We start from the raw sequence: 18,573 nt of genomic DNA, 5'->3' as shown, positions 1-18,573 counted from the left end.
ACAAAGAGAAAGACAGAGGCAAACAAAGAAAAAGAGAGAGAGAGAGAGAGAGAGAGAGAGAGAGAGAGAGAGAGAGAGAGAGAGAGAGAGAGAGAGAGAGAGAGAGAGAGAGAGAGAGAGAGAGAGAGAGAGAGAGAGAGAGAGAGATGGGAGAGAGAGAGAGAGCGAGAGAAGGGGGAAGGAGAGAAGGGGGATGGAGAGGGGGAAAGAAAATGGGAGAGAGGGGGAAAGAGAGTGGGAGAGGGAGAGGGGGGAGTGAGAGAGATAAGAACATAAGAATGTGAGGGAGAGTGATAGTAGGAGGGACGGCAGTGAGCTTGGAGATCATCAGCAGCAGTGGTTGCGGTGAGATAGAATCTTTCTTTATACTGTAATTGGTAAAATAAGTTAATGAAAGAAAATGGTGATAGACATAAGAAGCTGGAGTAACTCAGGGGACAGGCAGAATCTCTGGAGTGAAGGAATGGGTGACGTTTTTGGGTTGAGAAAAAAAAAGAGAGAGTGAGAGAGAGAGAGAATTGTTGGGATATTATCGATATCATCATTTCACCACACCTACCTTTCACCTACCTTCAAATTGGTTCATTCCCATTGCCTGCACCAAACAATAATCTTGCTTGGAAACTAGTTCCTAGTGATCACACTTAATATTCCATGTATTATTCCTCAATGAATTAGGGTTCAAGCCTTGATATATTGAAAGTGTTGACCTGAACTGGAGGGGGACCAATATTTTTGTTGGAGCTATGGGGGAGAGTTTAAAACAATGGGACCCAAAGCAGAAGTGAGGCACATTATTGAATCTGAAGAAGAGGAAGAACTCTGACCCACTGAGTTACTCCACCACTTTGTGTCTTTGATTGTATTCATGCATGGTATTTCTGATCGGTTTATTAGCATGCAAAACAAAGCTTTTCAATGTACCTCAGTACACATGACAATAATAAACTTAAACCAAAACCTGAAAGCATATATAATATTCATACAGGACACAGGTTTGTGAAAAGACAAGTTCTCAAATTCAAACAAGATTGATTGAGCCTCTATAACATTTCAATTTTATTCAGTTCTGGATGTGACATTTTCAGAGGAATGAGGAGCCCCCAGGAATGGTGGTGAAAAGATTTACAGGCACGGTTCCAGGATCGAGGGACTTGAGTGATTTCGATGGATTGGAGTATCTGATGTATAGAAATGTTAACAGAATTATTCAGATCATAATTTTTTTGACAAAATGAACATGGAGAAAATGTTGAAATAAGGAACTACAGATGCTGGTTTAAAACAAATGTGTTGGGATGCTCTGGTGATCATCTTCCAGCACTATAGATTTTGGAATTGTTCCTCTCGATTCAAAGGTATCAGAAATGACCCCACCATTTAACAAAGAAAGAAAACAAATGAAGAATGATGTGGAACACATTGAAAAAAAATTACTGAGAAGAGTCAACATGGATTTAAAGAGGTAATGGCATGCTTGACTGATCTGTTTCTCATCGAGAATGAACAATTTTCTTGTTATTGAGGGCGTACAGCGTAGGCTCACCAGGTTAATTACCGGGATAGCGGGACTGACATATGATGAAGGAATGGAGCGACTGGGCTTATATTCACTGGCATTTAGGATGAGAGGGGTTCTTACAGAAACATATACAATTCCTAAAGGGTTGGACAGGCTAAATGCAGGAAAAATGTTCCCGATGTTGGGGGAATCCAAACCAGGGGTCACATTTTAAGAATAAGGGGTAGGCCATTTAGGAATGAGATAAGGAAACACATTTTCACCCAGAGAGTTGTGAATCTCTGGAATTCTCTGCCATAGAAGGCAGTGAAGGCCAATTCACTGGATGTTTTCAAGAGAGAGGTGGATATTGTTCGTCGGGCTAATAAAATCAAGGGATATGTGGAGAAAGCACGAATGGGTTACAGATTTTGGAGAATCGGCCATGATCATATTGAATGGCGGTGCTGGGTGTAAGGGCCGAATGGCCTACTCCTGCACCTATTTTCTGTTTCTAATGTGACTGGTTGGAATAGGTAAGGGAAGCCAGAGAATGTGGTGAATTTGGATTTGCAGGATACTTGGAAAGGTCCCACATAGGAGGTTGATTAACAAGGGTGTGATCAGAGAGAATGTATACGTTGACTGAGTAGTCTATGATTAGACTAGGGTGGTATGGTGGTGCAGCAGTAGAGTTGGTATCTTACAGTGCCAGAGGTCCCAGTTCGATCCTGACTATGGGTGCTGATTGTACGGAGTTTGTACTTTCTCCCCGTGACCGCATGGGTTTTCCCCAGGTGCTCTGGTTTCCTCCCACACTGCAAAGAAGTACAGGTTTGTGAGTGAATTGGCTTTGGTAAAGATTGTAAATTGTCCCTAGTGTGTAGAATAGTGCTAGTGTATGGTAGGATTGCTGGTCGGTGTGGACTCGGTTAGCCAGTGACTCGGTTTCTGTGCACTATCTCTAAATCAGCGTGCACTGATTAAGAGTAAGGGGTCAGGATTGAGATGAGGGGAATTTGCCAGAGGGTGGTGTACACTGTCTCGATGTGGAATTGGGTGTCGGAGGAGTTGCTGTTATCGCCTCCAGAGACTGATAAATTCCACAACATTAGGGGAATCAAGGGATATGGAGATATGCGAAAAAATTCACAGAAAGTGAACCCTGCCCCCTTTATTCTCTCCACCCTCTCCCTCTCCCCTCCCCTCCCCTCCCCTATGCCCTTCCCCCCACCACCAACCCCCACAATCAGTCTGAAGTAGGATCTTGATCCAAAACGTCACCTAGTCATTTTCTTCGGAGATGCCCCAGTCTAAAGAAAGGTCTCAATAGACAATAGACAATAGACAATAGGTGCAGGAGTAGGCCATTCAGCCCTTCGAGCCAGCACCGCCATTCAATGCGATCATGGCTGATCACTCTCAATCAGTACCCCGTTCCTGCCTTCTCCCCATACCCCCTCACTCCGCTATCCTTAAGAGCTCTATCTAGCTCTCTCTTGAAAGCATCCAACGAACTGGCCTCCACTGCCTTCTGAGGCAGAGAATTCCACACCTTCACCACCCTCTGACTGAAAAAGTTCTTCCTCATCTCCGTTCTAAATGGCCTACCCCTTATTCTTAAACTGTGGCCCCTTGTTCTGGACTCCCCCAACATTGGGAACATGTTATCTGCCTCTAATGTGTCCAATCCCCTAATTATCTTATATGTTTCAATAAGATCCCCCCTCATCCTTCTAAATTCCAGTGTATACAAGCCCAATCGCTCCAGCCTTTCAACATACGACAGCCCCGCCATTCCGGGAATTAACCTAGTGAACCTACGCTGCACGCCCTCCATAGCAAGAATATCCTTCCTCAAATTTGGAGACCAAAACTGCACACAGTACTCCAGGTGCGGTCTCACCAGGGCCCGGTACAACTGTAGAAGGACCTCTTTGCTCCTATACTCAACTCCTCTTGTTACGAAGGCCAACATTCCATTGGCTTTCTTCGCTGCCTGCTGTACCTGCATGCTTCCTTTCATTGACTGATGCACTAGGACACCCAGATCTCGTTGAACTCCCCCTCCTCCTAACTTCGAAACGTTACCTATTCCATTTTTCCAGGGATGACGCCTGACCCGCTGAGTTACTCCAGCATTTTGTGCCTATTCTCAACCTGAAACATTGCCTATCCATGTTCTCCAGAGATGCTGTCTGACCTGCAGAATTACTCCATCACTTTGCGTCCTTTTGTGCATCAACCAACATCTTCAGTTCATTTTTTCTAATGGAAAACCAGTTATAATCTCAATCAATGAAGAGCAGGTGGGAAGGGCTAGTTGGCCTACACTTGCTCCTAATTCATCTCATTTTTATGTTCTTAAGTTTTAAATCTCATCCCAGAAACTTGAGCAATGCTTATTCTATATCAATCTTTCCCGAGTTCTGAAGTGATGGTGATGCTAACTTTTTGACACAACTGTTTGGACTAAGGTCCTTTCTACCATCTCCAAAGGACAATACAGTAATAATTCAAAAGAGAATTCTTATCCCTCAATTAATGTCACTGGCGAGAAAAAAACAGATAATTACTCTGCAGAAATTGCCCGCACGTTTGACAGTAACTACATTTCAGAACTATTTAATGGGATGTAAGCTGCTTGATTTGTCCTGTGGTCATGAAATGCACTATTCAAATACAATTCCCCCTTATTAGCAGTAATTTTAGTCACTAGACACAGATAGTGGCTGCATATCGTTTTCATTATCTGCAGACTTAAGAGGACAAAATATTCGCTGAAACCATTTAATAATTTGAACAGACAGCTTTCATAAAAAACCGAAGATTAATTCAGTATTTCAAATTAGTTGCTGACTCATGACTTTAAAAGCTACTCATAGTGAATGGATAGATTTCAGAGTACCTGAAGCCAAAATATCTTCAGAACTACATGAAGCTGAAGCGATCCACAATATAAATGGAACATTAGTCTGATGCAGTGTACTGGTAAATTAAATACAGTGCAATTGCAACGATATGCAGTCTTGGCACATTTTTGAAAAGTCGCTATGCTAATCAAAAGTGACAGTTTATGAAAGAAAAATATGGAAATACAAAGGATCACTGCACAGGGCCAATGGTGAGATTAAAATGCCTCACACAATTAAATATACAATATATTGCAATGAGATTTATACCTCACAAGAAATAGAAAAAGGATGATCATCCATGATATGAGGTATATAAGAACTTAGAAAATTGCAGTATATTGCGAAAAAAGAAGCGAAATAAAATAAATAACTAAATCAAGCAATTTGATACTGCATGATTCTTTGACATATTCATCTAAAATCTATTGTAGAGATGCCATTTCACCAGATAGTTTAGTGGTGAAATTCCCCCTGCCTCACACATTTACCATGTCCACTCTGAGACTGGAGAGTTGAATTTCAGACTTCCATTATGCATTCCTTATCTAAAATGTTATAATATAACTTCAAAGCTTATGTCCCTTTACTTGCCTTTGACAATGTTCTTTCTTTCCAAATTGCCAATAACAATCTGCATTTAATTTCAGATTTATTCCAGCTACATAGTTCCTTGCTAGCATTGAGTAAACAAGCTACGAAGATTTCTCTGAAGAATAAACATCAGGATTGATTTCCATTTTTATGCTTTTTGTCCAACTCTTTAGGATTGCTGCTTTCCGTCAGTGTTGTCCTGATGATTTTACATCTGCAGCTTTGACTGGTTTAATAGAGGTGGATGAAATAGCTGGTGTTTTAATAACAAATCTTTTTTTCAGGTGCACATCCATCTCTTTTACTATCTCCCACCATCCTTCCTCTTCAGTCTGCTCCTTTCCCCTCCTTTGCACACTCATCTCCCATTCCTGACTACCTAATTTTCTTTTCTTCCCCCCTCTCTTCCCTTATCCCTGCCCCTTTCCTCCTATGCCACTCCCTCTGGTTCTACATTTCACTCTGCCTCTCTCCTTATCTGACACCTTTTTGACTCCTATGTACTTCTAGCCATTGTCACTTAGGCCACCCATCTTCCCATCAAACCTCTCTCACCTGTATCCACCTTGCCAGGGGTTCTCCTGCCGCCACCTCACTTTCCCAGCTTTCTTTCCCCTACTACAGTCCAAAGAGTACCAATCTGAAACATCGTTTGTCCTTTCCCCACACATATGTGCTTGACCCATCAAGTTCCTCTCGCATTTTGTGTTTTGCTCTTGAACTGAAAACAGTTTATTCTCAATAAGCACTGAATATGATTAAAATAAAGAGAAAATAAATTTAAGCCTTTTGATAATTGATAGAGTGTAAAAGATCTTTAGACTTTAGAGATACAACGAGGGAAAAGGGCCTTCGGCCCACAGAGTATGTGCTGTCCAGCAATCCCTGTACACTAACACAATCCTACACACTGGGGACATATTCGTTTTACCAAAGCCAATGAACCTACAAACCTGTACGTCTTTGGAGTGTGGAAGGAAACCGGAGAACACAGAGAAAACCCACGCGGTCACAGGGAGAATGTACAAACTCTGTACAGGCAGCACCCATAGTCAGGATCAAACCTGTGTCTCTGCCGCTGATCAAGGGAAGCTCAGTGTCAAGCAGAAGAGATAGTTTCCCAATTCCCCCAGACTACAAACATGGAACTGGGCAATTGATGGACTGTTCATATGATATGTTGAGGTACAAACCATATTTGAAGTCCAGTCCTCTTAAAGTCAGCGTTGGACAAATTTTGCAGTTCTTTGTGTCTCTAAAAGGATCATGGACTCCATTTTACAAATGTTTGCAGATGGCTGGAAAGATAGTCGAAGGAGACACAGGGAACTCTATTGCTTTTGCTCCAAAGAAGTCATGTCTGACCTATGTTTAAAGTTATTGAAGCCACAATTTATGTTCTGGTTACCACATAACTAGAAGATTATGACAGCTTTTGGAAGGATATATGGGAGATTTATTTAGTCTTATTATGGGAAACATTGTCAAGGCTAGGATGACATTTTTCACAAAGAGGCAGGAAAAAAAATTATAAGGATCAACTGGAAGAACAATAATAGAGATAAATGAGACTAAATATGTCTAAAAATTGGTGGAAAGATGGGGGAATGAATAAAAATAATAATTTTATTGAACTCACTGGTCAAAATGGTGATGAAGATCAAACGTCACATCATATTTTAAAAGCATCGGAACAAAACATTTAAAATCCTGTAAACTATAGCTGAGAAAGATGGGTGGACAGGAAATAGTGAAGTAGGATGAGCACAAATAGCCCTTTTCTGGAGTGTTCACAATGGAATGAGTAGCCTTCCTATGTCCAAAGTATTTATATAATCTTTCAGCATAGGCTCAAACTAAGAAAATTTTCCACTGTTCATAACCTAACCCCACCCACGCTTTTGTTTTTCATGTTCTTTACAAACATTGTATTGTCTTAAATTTGACTTCCCAACCTCTGCAGTATATCGACTATCACTACAAAGCTTAACTCTACACTGAAGCGCTGTGACTTTGCACCAGCAAAATGTTTGGGTAAGCACAGGGTGCTTTCTGCTCTGAATTACATTGGATTTTAGATTAGTTGAGTTTAGAAATACAGCGTGGAAACAGGCCCTTCGGCACACCGAGTCTGCACCAACCAGTAATCCCCGCACACTCGCACTATCCTATACACTAGGAACATTTACAAATTTACCAAGCCAATTAGCCTGCAAACCTGTACATCTTTGGAGTGTTGAAACTGGAGCACCTGGACAGTGTTGCAGTGCTAATTTTTTAGGTGCTGGGGCTGTAACTGGTGCTGGAGCGGTTGCTGTTAAAATTCCCCGCTATTTATTTAGTTTTTTTCTTACAAAGGTGTCGGAGCGGCACTCCGGTGAGCTCCGGAAGCACTGCACCCCTGCACCTGGGGAAAACTCACACAGATCATGGGGAGAATGTACAAACTCTGTACAGACAGCACCCATAGTCAGGATCGAACCTGTGTCTCTGGCACTGTAAGGCAGCGACTCTACCGCTGCGCCACCGTGCTGCCTCTCACTGCAGATGGATTACCGATGGGCATTTATTCTCATGCTTAGTTGCTAGTATTTTACCTGAAGTTGAATCTGCTTCCAGCCATCACTGCTCATCGTACAGAAGATCTGCCTGTGCTATTTGAAGTAAAGCATTCAGTTTTGTCCCAAATCTTGAAAAGCATTTCTCTTCCAATCAACAATGTCAAAAAACAATTACCTTGCCAGTTAGAGTCATAGAGTGATACAGTGTGGAAACAGGCCCTTCGGCCCAACTTGCCCACACCGGCCAACAATGTCCCAGCTACACTAGTGCCACTTGCCTGGGCTTGGTCCATATCCAAACCCGTCCTATCCATGTACCTGTCTAACTGTTTCTTAAATGATGGGATAGTCCCAGCCTCAACTACCTCCTCTGGCAGCTTGTTCCACACACCCACCACCCTTTGTGTGAAAAAGTTACCGCTCGGATTCCCTTTAAATCTTTTCCCCTTCACCTTGAACCTATGCCCTCTGGTCCTTGATTCCCCTACTCTGGGCAAAAGACTCTGTGCATCTACCCCATCTATTCCTCTCATGGTCTTATACATTTCTATATGATCACCCCTTATCTTCCTGCGCTCCATGGAATAAAGCTTACTCAACCTCTCCCTATAGCTCACACCCTCTAATCCTGGCAACATCCTGGTAAATCCTTTCGGAACGCTTTCAAGCTTGACAATACCTTTCTTATAACATGGTGCCCAGAACTGAACACAATATTCTAAATGTGGTGTCACCAACATCTTATACAACTGCAACATGACCTCCCAACTTCTATACTCAATACTCTGACTGATGAAGGCCAAAGTGCCAAAAGCCTTTTTGACCACCTTATCTACCTGCGACTCGCCCTGCAAGGAATCATGCACCTGTACTCCTAGATCCCTCTGCTCTACAACGCTACCCAGAGGACTATCATTTACTGTGTAGGTCCTGTCCTTGTTCGATGTCCCAAAATGCAAAACCTCACACTTCTCTTGATTTAGATGATAAACAGTAACCGGCCCAGCACCGAACCCTGAGGCACACTACTAGTCACTGGCATCCAGTCTGAGAAGCAACCTTCCACCATTACCCTCACCATTTCCTATTTGTGGAATGTAGTCACAGATACTGGTTTGCCAAAAAAGACACAAAGTGCTGACATAACGCACGAGGTCAAGCAGCATCTCCAGAAATTTATACAGCATCTTTGAAGAAGGATCAAAACCCAATAAGTTGCCAATCCATGTTCTCCAGAGATGCTGCCTGACACGCTGAGTTACTCCAGAGCTTTGTCCTTTTCCTATTTGCAGCATTTTGCTGCACGTAAATTGGTTGTTGCATTGTTAAATATTCATAACTGCAGTTGAAAAACAAAATAATTTGGCTTATTCGAGTAAGTGATAAATTGGAGCAAGGATGCGAGTCCAGGCTTTACAGAACAGAATATAAAACATAATAGCATAAGATGCAAGAGAAGAAGTAGCTCAAAAGATCATGACTGATTTGATACCTTGTTCAATTTTCTGCCAGTTTCAATCTCCTGTGATTTTCTTTATGTTCAAACATCTCTCAATATCAGCCTTGAATGCATTCCATGACTGATCATCCATTGATCTCTGCCTCGCAGAATTCCAAAGATTCATATTCCTCAAAGAGAGGAAATTTCTCTTCAGTTCAGTGCACTATAACTGAACCAAATCCCAAATGAATGGAGCCACTCAGCAGATAAACTAGATCCAGAATCCCAAATGCAATCACATTTAGTTTAGTTTAGCTTGGACATACGGCGTGGAACCAGGCCCTTTGTTCCATCAAGTCCACAATGACAATCAATCACCCGTTCACACTAGTTCTGTATTATCCCACTTTCTCATTCACTCCATGCGCACAAAGGACAATTTTACAGAGACCAATTCACCTTCAAACCCACATATCCTTGGGATGTGGGAGGAAACCAAAGCATTGCGAGGAAACCCATGTGGTCACGGGGAATGTGCAATCTCCACACAGACAGCACCTGAGTTCAAGATCAAACACGGATCTCTGCCATACCAGCTGTGCCATATTATCCATCACTTTTGTAAACCCAATTGCTGGAGTAACTCATGCTTAGCTGAGAAACAGTATAGCTGGAGAACAAGGATGGATGGCGTTTTGAGACTTCAGATTGATTTTAGTAAGGGGAAGAATGTATAGCATATTGGTAATGTATTGATCCAGTTCTGATGAAGTATTTTGACCTGAAATGTTAACTTTGTTTCTCTTCATACAAATGAGGCCTGACCTGCTGAGTATTTCCAGCACTTTCTATTTCAATTACAACAATCTTGTAGAACCTGGTAAAAAGTGGAAGGACCACGAGGACATCCACTTTCATGCACAAAACAGAAACACAAAGTCTTTGTAAATGGTGAGCGGTAGGGTAGTGTTGAAGCTCAAAGGGATCCAGGTTAACTTGTACACAAATCATTGTAAGTAAACAAGCAGGTGCATTAAGTGATTTGGAAGGAAAATGGTATGTCAGCATTTATTATGAGAATTTGAAAACAGGGGAAAGATTGACTTAAGTTTTTGGGGCCATGTTCTAAAAAGAAAGTGGAGAGGATGTTTCCATTTGTGGGAGAGTCTAGGACCAGAGCACATAGCCTCAGAATAAAAGGACATACTTTTAGAAAGGAAATGTGGAGGAATTTATTTCATCAAACGGTCATGAATCTGTTGAATTCATTGCCACAGACGGATGTGGAGGGCAAGTCAATGGATATGTTAACGTGGAGATTGACAGATTCTTGATTTGTAAGTGTGTCAGGGGTTATGGGGAGAAGGCAAGTGAATTGGGTTGAGAAGGAAAGGTATATCAGCCATGATTGAATTGCGGAGTAGACTTGATGGGCCGAATGACCTAATTCTGCTCCAAGACCACGTGAACCTATGGTGAGGCTATAGCTATCCTAGGTACATAGTTTTCATTTCTTACCAAAGAAATAATGTACTTGCCAAAGAGAGAATGCAGGGTTCTAAAGATGGCAGGGTTATCGTAAGATGAGAGGTTAAGCAAATTAAGCCATATTTTCTGGAGTTCAGAAGAATGTGAGGAGATTGTGTCAAAATTCTGCCAGGATTTGACAGGTTGTTGGTTATATTGAGGATGTTTCCCTGCTGAGGAAACTAGAACTAAGGGGAGGAGAAATTTCTTTGCTCAAATGGTGATGGATCTTTGCTGTTATCTGCCCTGGAGGGGTATGAGGACTATCTCTTTGAAATACAAGATCAATCGATTTCTGAATATTAAAGAAATCCAGTAATATAATTACAAATAAAGCAATTATAAATAAATGCAATTATAAATAAAGCACATTAACGCCTCTACTTCCTGAGAAGATTACGGAGATTCGGTATGTCAGAGAGGATTCTCTTGAACTTCTACAGGTGTGCAGTAGAAAGCACATTGACTGGTTGCATCACGTCCTGGTTTGTCAACTTGAACGCCTGGTAGCGGAAAGTTTGAACATTGCCCAGTCCATCATCGGCTCTGACCTCCCCACCATCGAAGGGATTTATCGGAGTCGCTGCCTCAAAAAGGCGGCCAGCTTCATCAGAGAGCCACACCATCCTGGCCACACACTGATTTCACCCTTGCCATCGGGAAGAAGTTACAGGAGCCTGAACCTGGACGTCAATCCAGGTTCAGGAACAGCTTTTTCCCCAACAGCCATCAGGCTATTAAACACTACAAACTCAAATAAGCTCCGAACTTCAAAAGACTATTATTATTATTATTATTATTATTATTATTATTATTATTATTATTATTATTATTATTATTATCATTATTATTATTATTACTATTATCGATATATATTACTAAAACTCTGATTTTGTGAACACACACACACACACATTTTATATATTTATATATATATATATATATACACTACTAAAACTCAGATCTTGTATATATATATATTTATATATTTCTGAAAATTTGAGATTTGGTTGTGGACATGTGGACCTGCAGCCAAAACGATAAACCATAGCGCCTACAATTTTAGCACCACCTTAATCTCCACTCTCCTGGCGACTGTTTATATGTTTATAACAAATTTTATTCAAATTGGTCGTATATTTTTGAAGCTAGATAGATTTTAAAGTTTAAAACTTTCATTTCTAAACACATTTTCCAAAGTGCTGTGCCTCTCTCTTCACTCGCACAAACAAGATGGATGCCGTTAGCGGAGCCGCCCGCCCACAAGCAGGGGCTCCCCTCTCCTCTCTCCCCTCGCTTCCCTCCTCTCGCTTCCCTCCTCTCGCTTCCCTCCTCTCGCTTCCCTCCTCTCGCTTCCCTCCTCTCTCCCCTCGCTTCTCTCCCCTCTCCACTACCCCAGACCTGCCGCGGCCGGCCTCGAGTAGTCCCACCTCCGCTGCCCGATTCCAGTAGTCCGGCGCTCCCTCCTCCTCCCTGCACGCTCGGTAAGTGCCTTTTGCCGCCAATGGCTCCACGGAGGGGAGTGGACGTGGGGGGGGGGGGGCGAGTGGGTGGAGGGAAGGGTGGGGGTAGGAGGGGGGGGGGTAGGAGGGGGGGTGAGGAGAGTGGGGGAGGCGGGGTGTTGGGGAGGAAAGAGTGGGGGAAGAGGGGTGGAGGAGAGAAGGGGGGTGGTGGGGAAGGGGGGGTGGGGGAGAGTGAGAGTGGGGCTGGGGGAGGAGAGAGTGGGGGGGTGGGGGTGGGTGGGAGGAGGAGAGAGTGGGGGTGGGAGGGAGAGTGGGACTGGGGAGGGGGACAGCGGGGCTGTGGGGGAGGGGGGTTGTGGTGGGGAGGAAGGGGGACAGTGGGGGTCAGAAAAGAGGGGAGAGTGGGGGGAAGGGAGTGAGGAAGAGAGAGTGGGGGTTGGAGGGAAAGGGGGGAGGGTGGGAGGAAGGGGGACAGTGAGAGTGGGGGTGCGGGAGGAGGGGGAGGGTGGGGAAGAGGGAAGAGTGGGGGGAAATGGGGGAGAGGGGGTGGGGGGAAGGAGACAATGAGAGTGGGGGTGGGGTTTGCAGAGAATGGGGGAGGAGGTGGTGGGGGAGAGGAGAGAGTGGGGGTGGGGGAAGAGTGAGGCTGGGGAGGGGGCAGGGTGGGATGGGGAGGAGGGAATAGTGGGGGAAAGTGGGGGTGGGGAGGAGGGAAGATTGGGAAGGGGGAGTGGGGTGCGGGCAGGAAAAGTGGGCGAGGGGGGAATAGGGGTGGGGAGGGGGGAATGGGGTGGAGGCAGGGCTGGGGGAGTGGGAGTGGGGGAAGGGGAGGGACAAGTGGGGGCAGGGGAGGGGCAAGTTGGGGTGCGTAGGGGGGATGGAGTAGGTCAGTAGGGGGAGGAGGGAGGGAAAAGGGGGATTGAGTGGGGGGTGGAGGGTGCTACACCAATACAGGAGAGGCTTTGGGTCCAGGGCTCTTCAGTCACACCCTCTCCCCTTCCCTGTCCCCCCTCTATGAGGAAGGGGCCCCACTTGGTCTAGGATATATAGTCTGAGATTTGGTTGTAGAACTACAGGCAAAATGGTAAACGATAGCGGCACAATTTTAGCACCACCTTAATCACCATTATCCTGGCGACTGTTAATGAAAAGTTTCATTTAAATTGGTCTTATATTTTTTAAGTTAGAGAGATTTTAAAGTTTAAGAATCACCTTTCATGCCGACTTCTTAAAGGTCTTCTGCGTGTGATGTCACAATGGGACCCGCATGACTTTAATTGCTCTCCCCCCCTCCCCCTCTGAGGAGCGCGGCACCAGAGAGGAGGCGAAAGAAGATGGCCGCTGGCAGGACGGCCGCTCTCCTGCTGCTGGCCACCGCGATGGCCGCCCTGGGCCGGGGTGAGTGGCTCCCTCTCCTCTTTCCTCTTCCCCCCCTCGCCCGCACCCGGCCCTGGGGTAGACTCCAAGCAGGAGGAAGATGGTCGGCGCCCCCTGTCATCTCATCGTCCCCCTCCGTCTCCTCCAGCGCCCGCTCTTCAACCGACGGCATCGTCGAATCCCTGCTCCCGCCCAGGTCCAGTGCCCCGGACCATCACCGGAATACAACCCCAACGGGCAGCTTCTTCTCCTCCTCCTCCCGTGTCTCATCCAGTGCCCGCTTCAACCAACGCATTGTCGACAACTCGTGGCCGCTCTCCTTCTTCCCCTCCTCCTCCCGCTCCGCCATCTTGTGCACGCCTCCCACTGCCGCGCTGCGTTCCACGCCGCTCGCTGGCGATCAGCGCTGCACGCAAGAGGCACAGGTAAGTGGCTTTCGCCGCCAATGGCTCCACGGATTGCTAGGCTTTGCTGCCCCTGTCATAGCCACATGGGACGCTCCTCACTCGCTAACGGGTGCACGGTTCGGTAGGGTTGCTGGGCCCGAGGGGAGGGGAGGAGGGGGGGAGTTGGGGAGGTGGAGTGGGGGGGAGGGGAGACAGGAGTGGAGGGGGAGGTGTGGGGGGGAAGGGGAGTGGAAGGTGTGGGGGGGAGTGATGAAGAAGTGGAGTGGTGGTGGTGGGGGGGAGGAGGGGAGAGGGAGGGGGCGGGGAGGCGAGTGGGGGTAGGGGGAGAGGGATATTGGGGTGGGAGGAGGAGAGTGGGGAAATTAGGGTTTGGGGGGAGGGGAGGGGGGGAGTGGGTGAGGGGGGGAAGGAGTGAGTGAGTGGGGATGGAGTAGGTGAGTAGGGGGATGGAGAGGGGGGATAGGGGTGGAGTGTGGGGGAGGGGGACGGAGTGGGTGAGTGGGGCGGAGGGGGGGTGGAGTGGGCAAGTGGGAGGGAGGGGGGGATGGAGTGGCTGAGTGGAGGGGGGAGATAGAGTGGGCGGGGAGGGGTGTATGGAATGGGTGAGTGGGGGGGAGGGAGGGGGAATGGAGTGGCTCAGTGGGGGGACTCACCCTCATTTGCTCCTGCCGCTCACCCCTACATGGAGTCCATTCATTGGCACTGACTTCCCGCTCGACGCCCAATTGGTCCGGCTCCCACATGGGGGGAACGCTGACGCCCCCTGCTCTGATTGCTCGCCGACAAGTCCTGATTTGCTCCTGCCGTTCACCCTCACATAGAGTCCATTGATTGGGTACAACCTCCCGCTCAACCTCTTTATTTTACATAAGATATTTATTTCCTATAGATTCATTTCATTTTTTTTAAAAAGCAACTTATTTGAAAGAAAAGGTGAGTGGGGGGGGGGGGGGGTGCTAGTCCAATACAGGAGAGGCTTTGGGTGCACGGCTCGCTCTGGCGGCAGTGCTGGCGCCAAGGGGCCAAAGTGAGTGGCACCCTCTCCCCTTCCCTGTCCCTCCTCGCCCGCCCACAGCCCTGGGAGACACTCCCCGCCCGGCCGGCATTTTTGGAAAAGACCTCGGATCTACCTTGGCCTCTTTATTTATTTAATTGAGATTTATTTTATTTGTTTTTAAAAACAATTTATTTTAAAGAAGAAAGCAATTTTCCCAAGTCACAATGGAAACCCTATGAGGAATGGGCCCAACGGGTCCACTTGGTCCAGTTATTATTATTATTGGACTACTATTGTTTGTTTTTTGAGTATGTGTGTGTACCTATATATATGTGTGTGTGTGTGTGTGTGTGTGTGTGTGTGTGTGTGTGTGTGTGTGTGTGTGTGTGTGTGTGTGTGTGTGTGTGTGTGTGTGCGCATGTATATATATATATATATATGTGTGTGTGTGTGGATATATCTATATATATATATATATATATATATATATAATATATGTGTGTATATGTGTGTGTGTACTTGTGTGTATGTGTATATATACTCACTGAACTTTTTTTTCACTCGTTTATCATATTGGTTACAGTGTACTATGTTTACATATTCTGTTGTGCTGCAGCAAGTAAGAATTTCATTGTTCTATCTGGGACACATGAAAATAAAACATTCTTGACTAATTAGAGGACAGTGCAGAAACAGTATTTAGGTAGATCGGCCGTGATCTGACGAATGATGGGATAGTTCCTCGCTATTGGTATTTGAGTTGGTTTATTCTGATGTTAAATGTATTATTACATTATGTTCTTCTTTCAGTTGTTGAAGATTAATTAAGGCATGAGTTTAACTTCACTTGTTATAATCCAATCATAAATTACCAATTATCAGACTTTCATTAGTGTGGTTCAGTCTGCAAAAGCAACTTCTGCATCATCACATGAATTCTACTTAGCTTTGCCAGAGGCAAATCTACATAAAATGCTTTTGATTTTTAATAATATTCATGTTGCCTGTTTCAAATTGGCAGCAAGCATTCTGCAGCAACAGGATTAGTATATTAATGTGCGTCGTCCTCTTTGCAACTACCCAGCACAGCATGTGTGGCTATGGACAGAAACTAATTTGATGCAAAACAAAAAAAATTATTAAGCAACTTGGGTGAGCTAAATATTATCCTCAGTTAAATGTGGTACTAATGATGAAATAATGATAACAGATACTATCGTGACATTTAAGAAACATTTAGGCAGGTACATAGATAGGACAGTTTCAGAGGGGTATGGGCCAAATGCAGGCCAGTGGGACTCATGTAGATGGGACATGTTGCCCGGCGTAGGCAAGTTGGGCTGAACGTGCAAGACTCTATGACTCTAATCCATTCTCTTATTTCATTTGTACCAATACAATTGAATTTTACCATCAACTTAGCAAATCACCACAAGCACCTTGGCTTCTTGTGTCCCCATCACAAGACTTAGTTATTCATTTGCAGGCCTTGTAAAACACTGACAAGCCCAGCATTTATTGGCCTTTATTATGCCTGAGAAGACAAATGAAAGTCAACAATATTAGTGAATAAAAAATCAGAAATGAGCCTGAGCAGGATGTTCTCATTATAAAGAAATGAAGAGTAAAGAAAGCCCATCAACGCCTCTATCTTCTCAGATGATTATGGAAATTCCATATATTGATCAATACTCTCTTGATCTTCTCCAGAAAATGTTAGTGTATAAGGATCAATGATCAACGCAGACTTGTTGGGCCGAGTGGACTGTTTCTATGCAGGAACTCTAAACGGAATGTTTATGAAGCAATTATACAGGCACATGGATAGGACAGGTTTAATGGGATATGGGCCAAAAGAAGGCAGATGGGACTAGTGTAGACGGGACATGTTGTTCGGTGCGGGCAATTTGGACCAAAGGGCCTATTTCCACTATGTAAGACTATGATTCCGTGACTAAACTAAACACATGGATAGGGAGGGAATGGAGGGATATGGATCTTGTGCAGACAGATGAGATTAGTTTATCTTGGCATCATCTTTGGCACATACTTTGTACCTCCTCCTGTGCTGAACTGTTCTCTGTTCAATGTTCTATGTTGGGCAATGCTAGAATAAGTAGTCACCTTGGAAACTATGAAAACAGTGGAATAGTCTAGAGGCTACAAATGGATGGATGAGACCTTCAGCAGCAGATGAGCTGAAGAAGAGAAAGAACGACAGCCGGACAGAAGATTTATTTGCTAAAATATATTATTCAGTAGTAGCTAGAGTATACTTTAGAGAATAAAAGAGAATCTCCTGCTGCCAGACTTTCACTAAAATAACTTGCCAGCAGCCAGTTTCACATCAAACAAATTCTGCTGCCAGATTCACATTAAAAAGGAATGTTTTAGCTCAGAGTCATATAATAAAAAGTTACTAAGCATCCAAACTCAACTTTTCTTATTCTAATTTAACTTTGCCAATTCTCGCACTATATTCAATGCAGAAAAAACTAATATCTTTCATTTATAAATCCAACCAGAATAAATGCTGGGAAAATGCAGAAGCTGATGAAGAATCAGCCAAAGGCATAGAAGTGAAAGCATTCATGTTGTTTGTATAATTAGCCTGTTAGCTTTGACCATAAGACAGAAACTTGGTTAATATTGGATTTTCAAATGATAGAACAGCATAAGAAGTAATCTCAATGAAACATACCAAATTCAGACAGCGTTTGAAAAGATGGCTGCTGAGAGATTGCTTTCCTTGTTTCAATACTGCAGACCAAGCAGCATAATCTGAGGATAAGGAGTCAGGATAAATTTCTATACTTAGATTGTCAATATATTTTCCGGAAAATAGTGTCTGTGGATGCTGAAGACTGTGATTAGAAAATAATTGGAATGCAGGAGATTCAAGTGGTATTAGGAATCATGTGGGAGAATAGAGCTAAAGTACAAATGCGGCACAATAATGCCGCTGGTAGAGCTGCTGGTAGAGCTGCTGCCTCACTGCTCCAGAGACCCTGGTTTGATCCTGACCTCAGGTGCTGTCTGTCTGCAAGTTGCATGTTCTGCCTGTGACCTCGCGGGCTTCCTCTGGGTGCTCTAGTTTCCTCCCACATCACAAAGACGTGGCCCTCTGTAAATTGCCTCTAGTGTGTGCAGGAGTAGATGAGAAAGTGGGATAAGATAGCACTAATGTGAACGGGTGATCGATGACTGTGTGGACTCAGTGGACCAAAGTGCACATTTCCATGCTGTATCTCTAAACTAAACTGAAAGATTACCAATAGGTTTGCTGAATAGTGAAGCAAGTTTGAAGGCAATTTGGATTACTCTTGTACTTCTTATTTTAAGTTCTTACAACATTAATGGAGACCATTTGAACCACAATGTCATCAGATTTTACATGATTAATCCAATGAATCTCACAGCCACACAAAATTACGACTTAGAGTCATAGAGTCATACAGCACGGATACAGGCCCTTCAGCCCAACTCGTCCATGCTGACCAAGATTCTCAGAGTCTCTTGCCTAGAGTAAGGGAATCAAGAACCAGAGGTCATGGGTTCTTTCTGAAGCAGAAAAGATTTAATAGGAATCTGAGGGGTACCTTTTTTACTTGAAGAGTGGTGGGTGTATGGAATGAGCTGCCAGAGGAGGTAGTTAAGGCAGGGAATATCGCAACATTTAAGAAACAATTAGACAGATGTATGGACACGACAAGTTTAGAGGGATATGGGCCAAGCGAAGGCAGGAGGGACTAGGGTAGAAGGGACATGTTGGTCCGTGTGGGCAAGCTGGGCC

The 18,573-nt window shown here is 44.5% G+C and overlaps 1 protein-coding gene across 7 annotated transcripts in view; it reads right to left on the bottom strand.

Moving 5' to 3' along the window:
• Positions 1 to 18,573, bottom strand: part of LOC144600206 (protocadherin gamma-A11-like) — a 220,562-nt gene that overhangs the window by 19,782 nt on the left and 182,207 nt on the right. The gene's annotated exons all lie outside the window — the stretch shown is intronic.

This window comes from Rhinoraja longicauda, chromosome 14 (assembly GCF_053455715.1).
Source record: "Rhinoraja longicauda isolate Sanriku21f chromosome 14, sRhiLon1.1, whole genome shotgun sequence".
NCBI classification, from domain to species: Eukaryota; Metazoa; Chordata; class Chondrichthyes; order Rajiformes; family Arhynchobatidae; genus Rhinoraja; species Rhinoraja longicauda.
The sequence above is the reverse complement of the archived record's forward strand: the minus strand, read 5'-3'. Positions and strand labels throughout refer to the sequence as shown.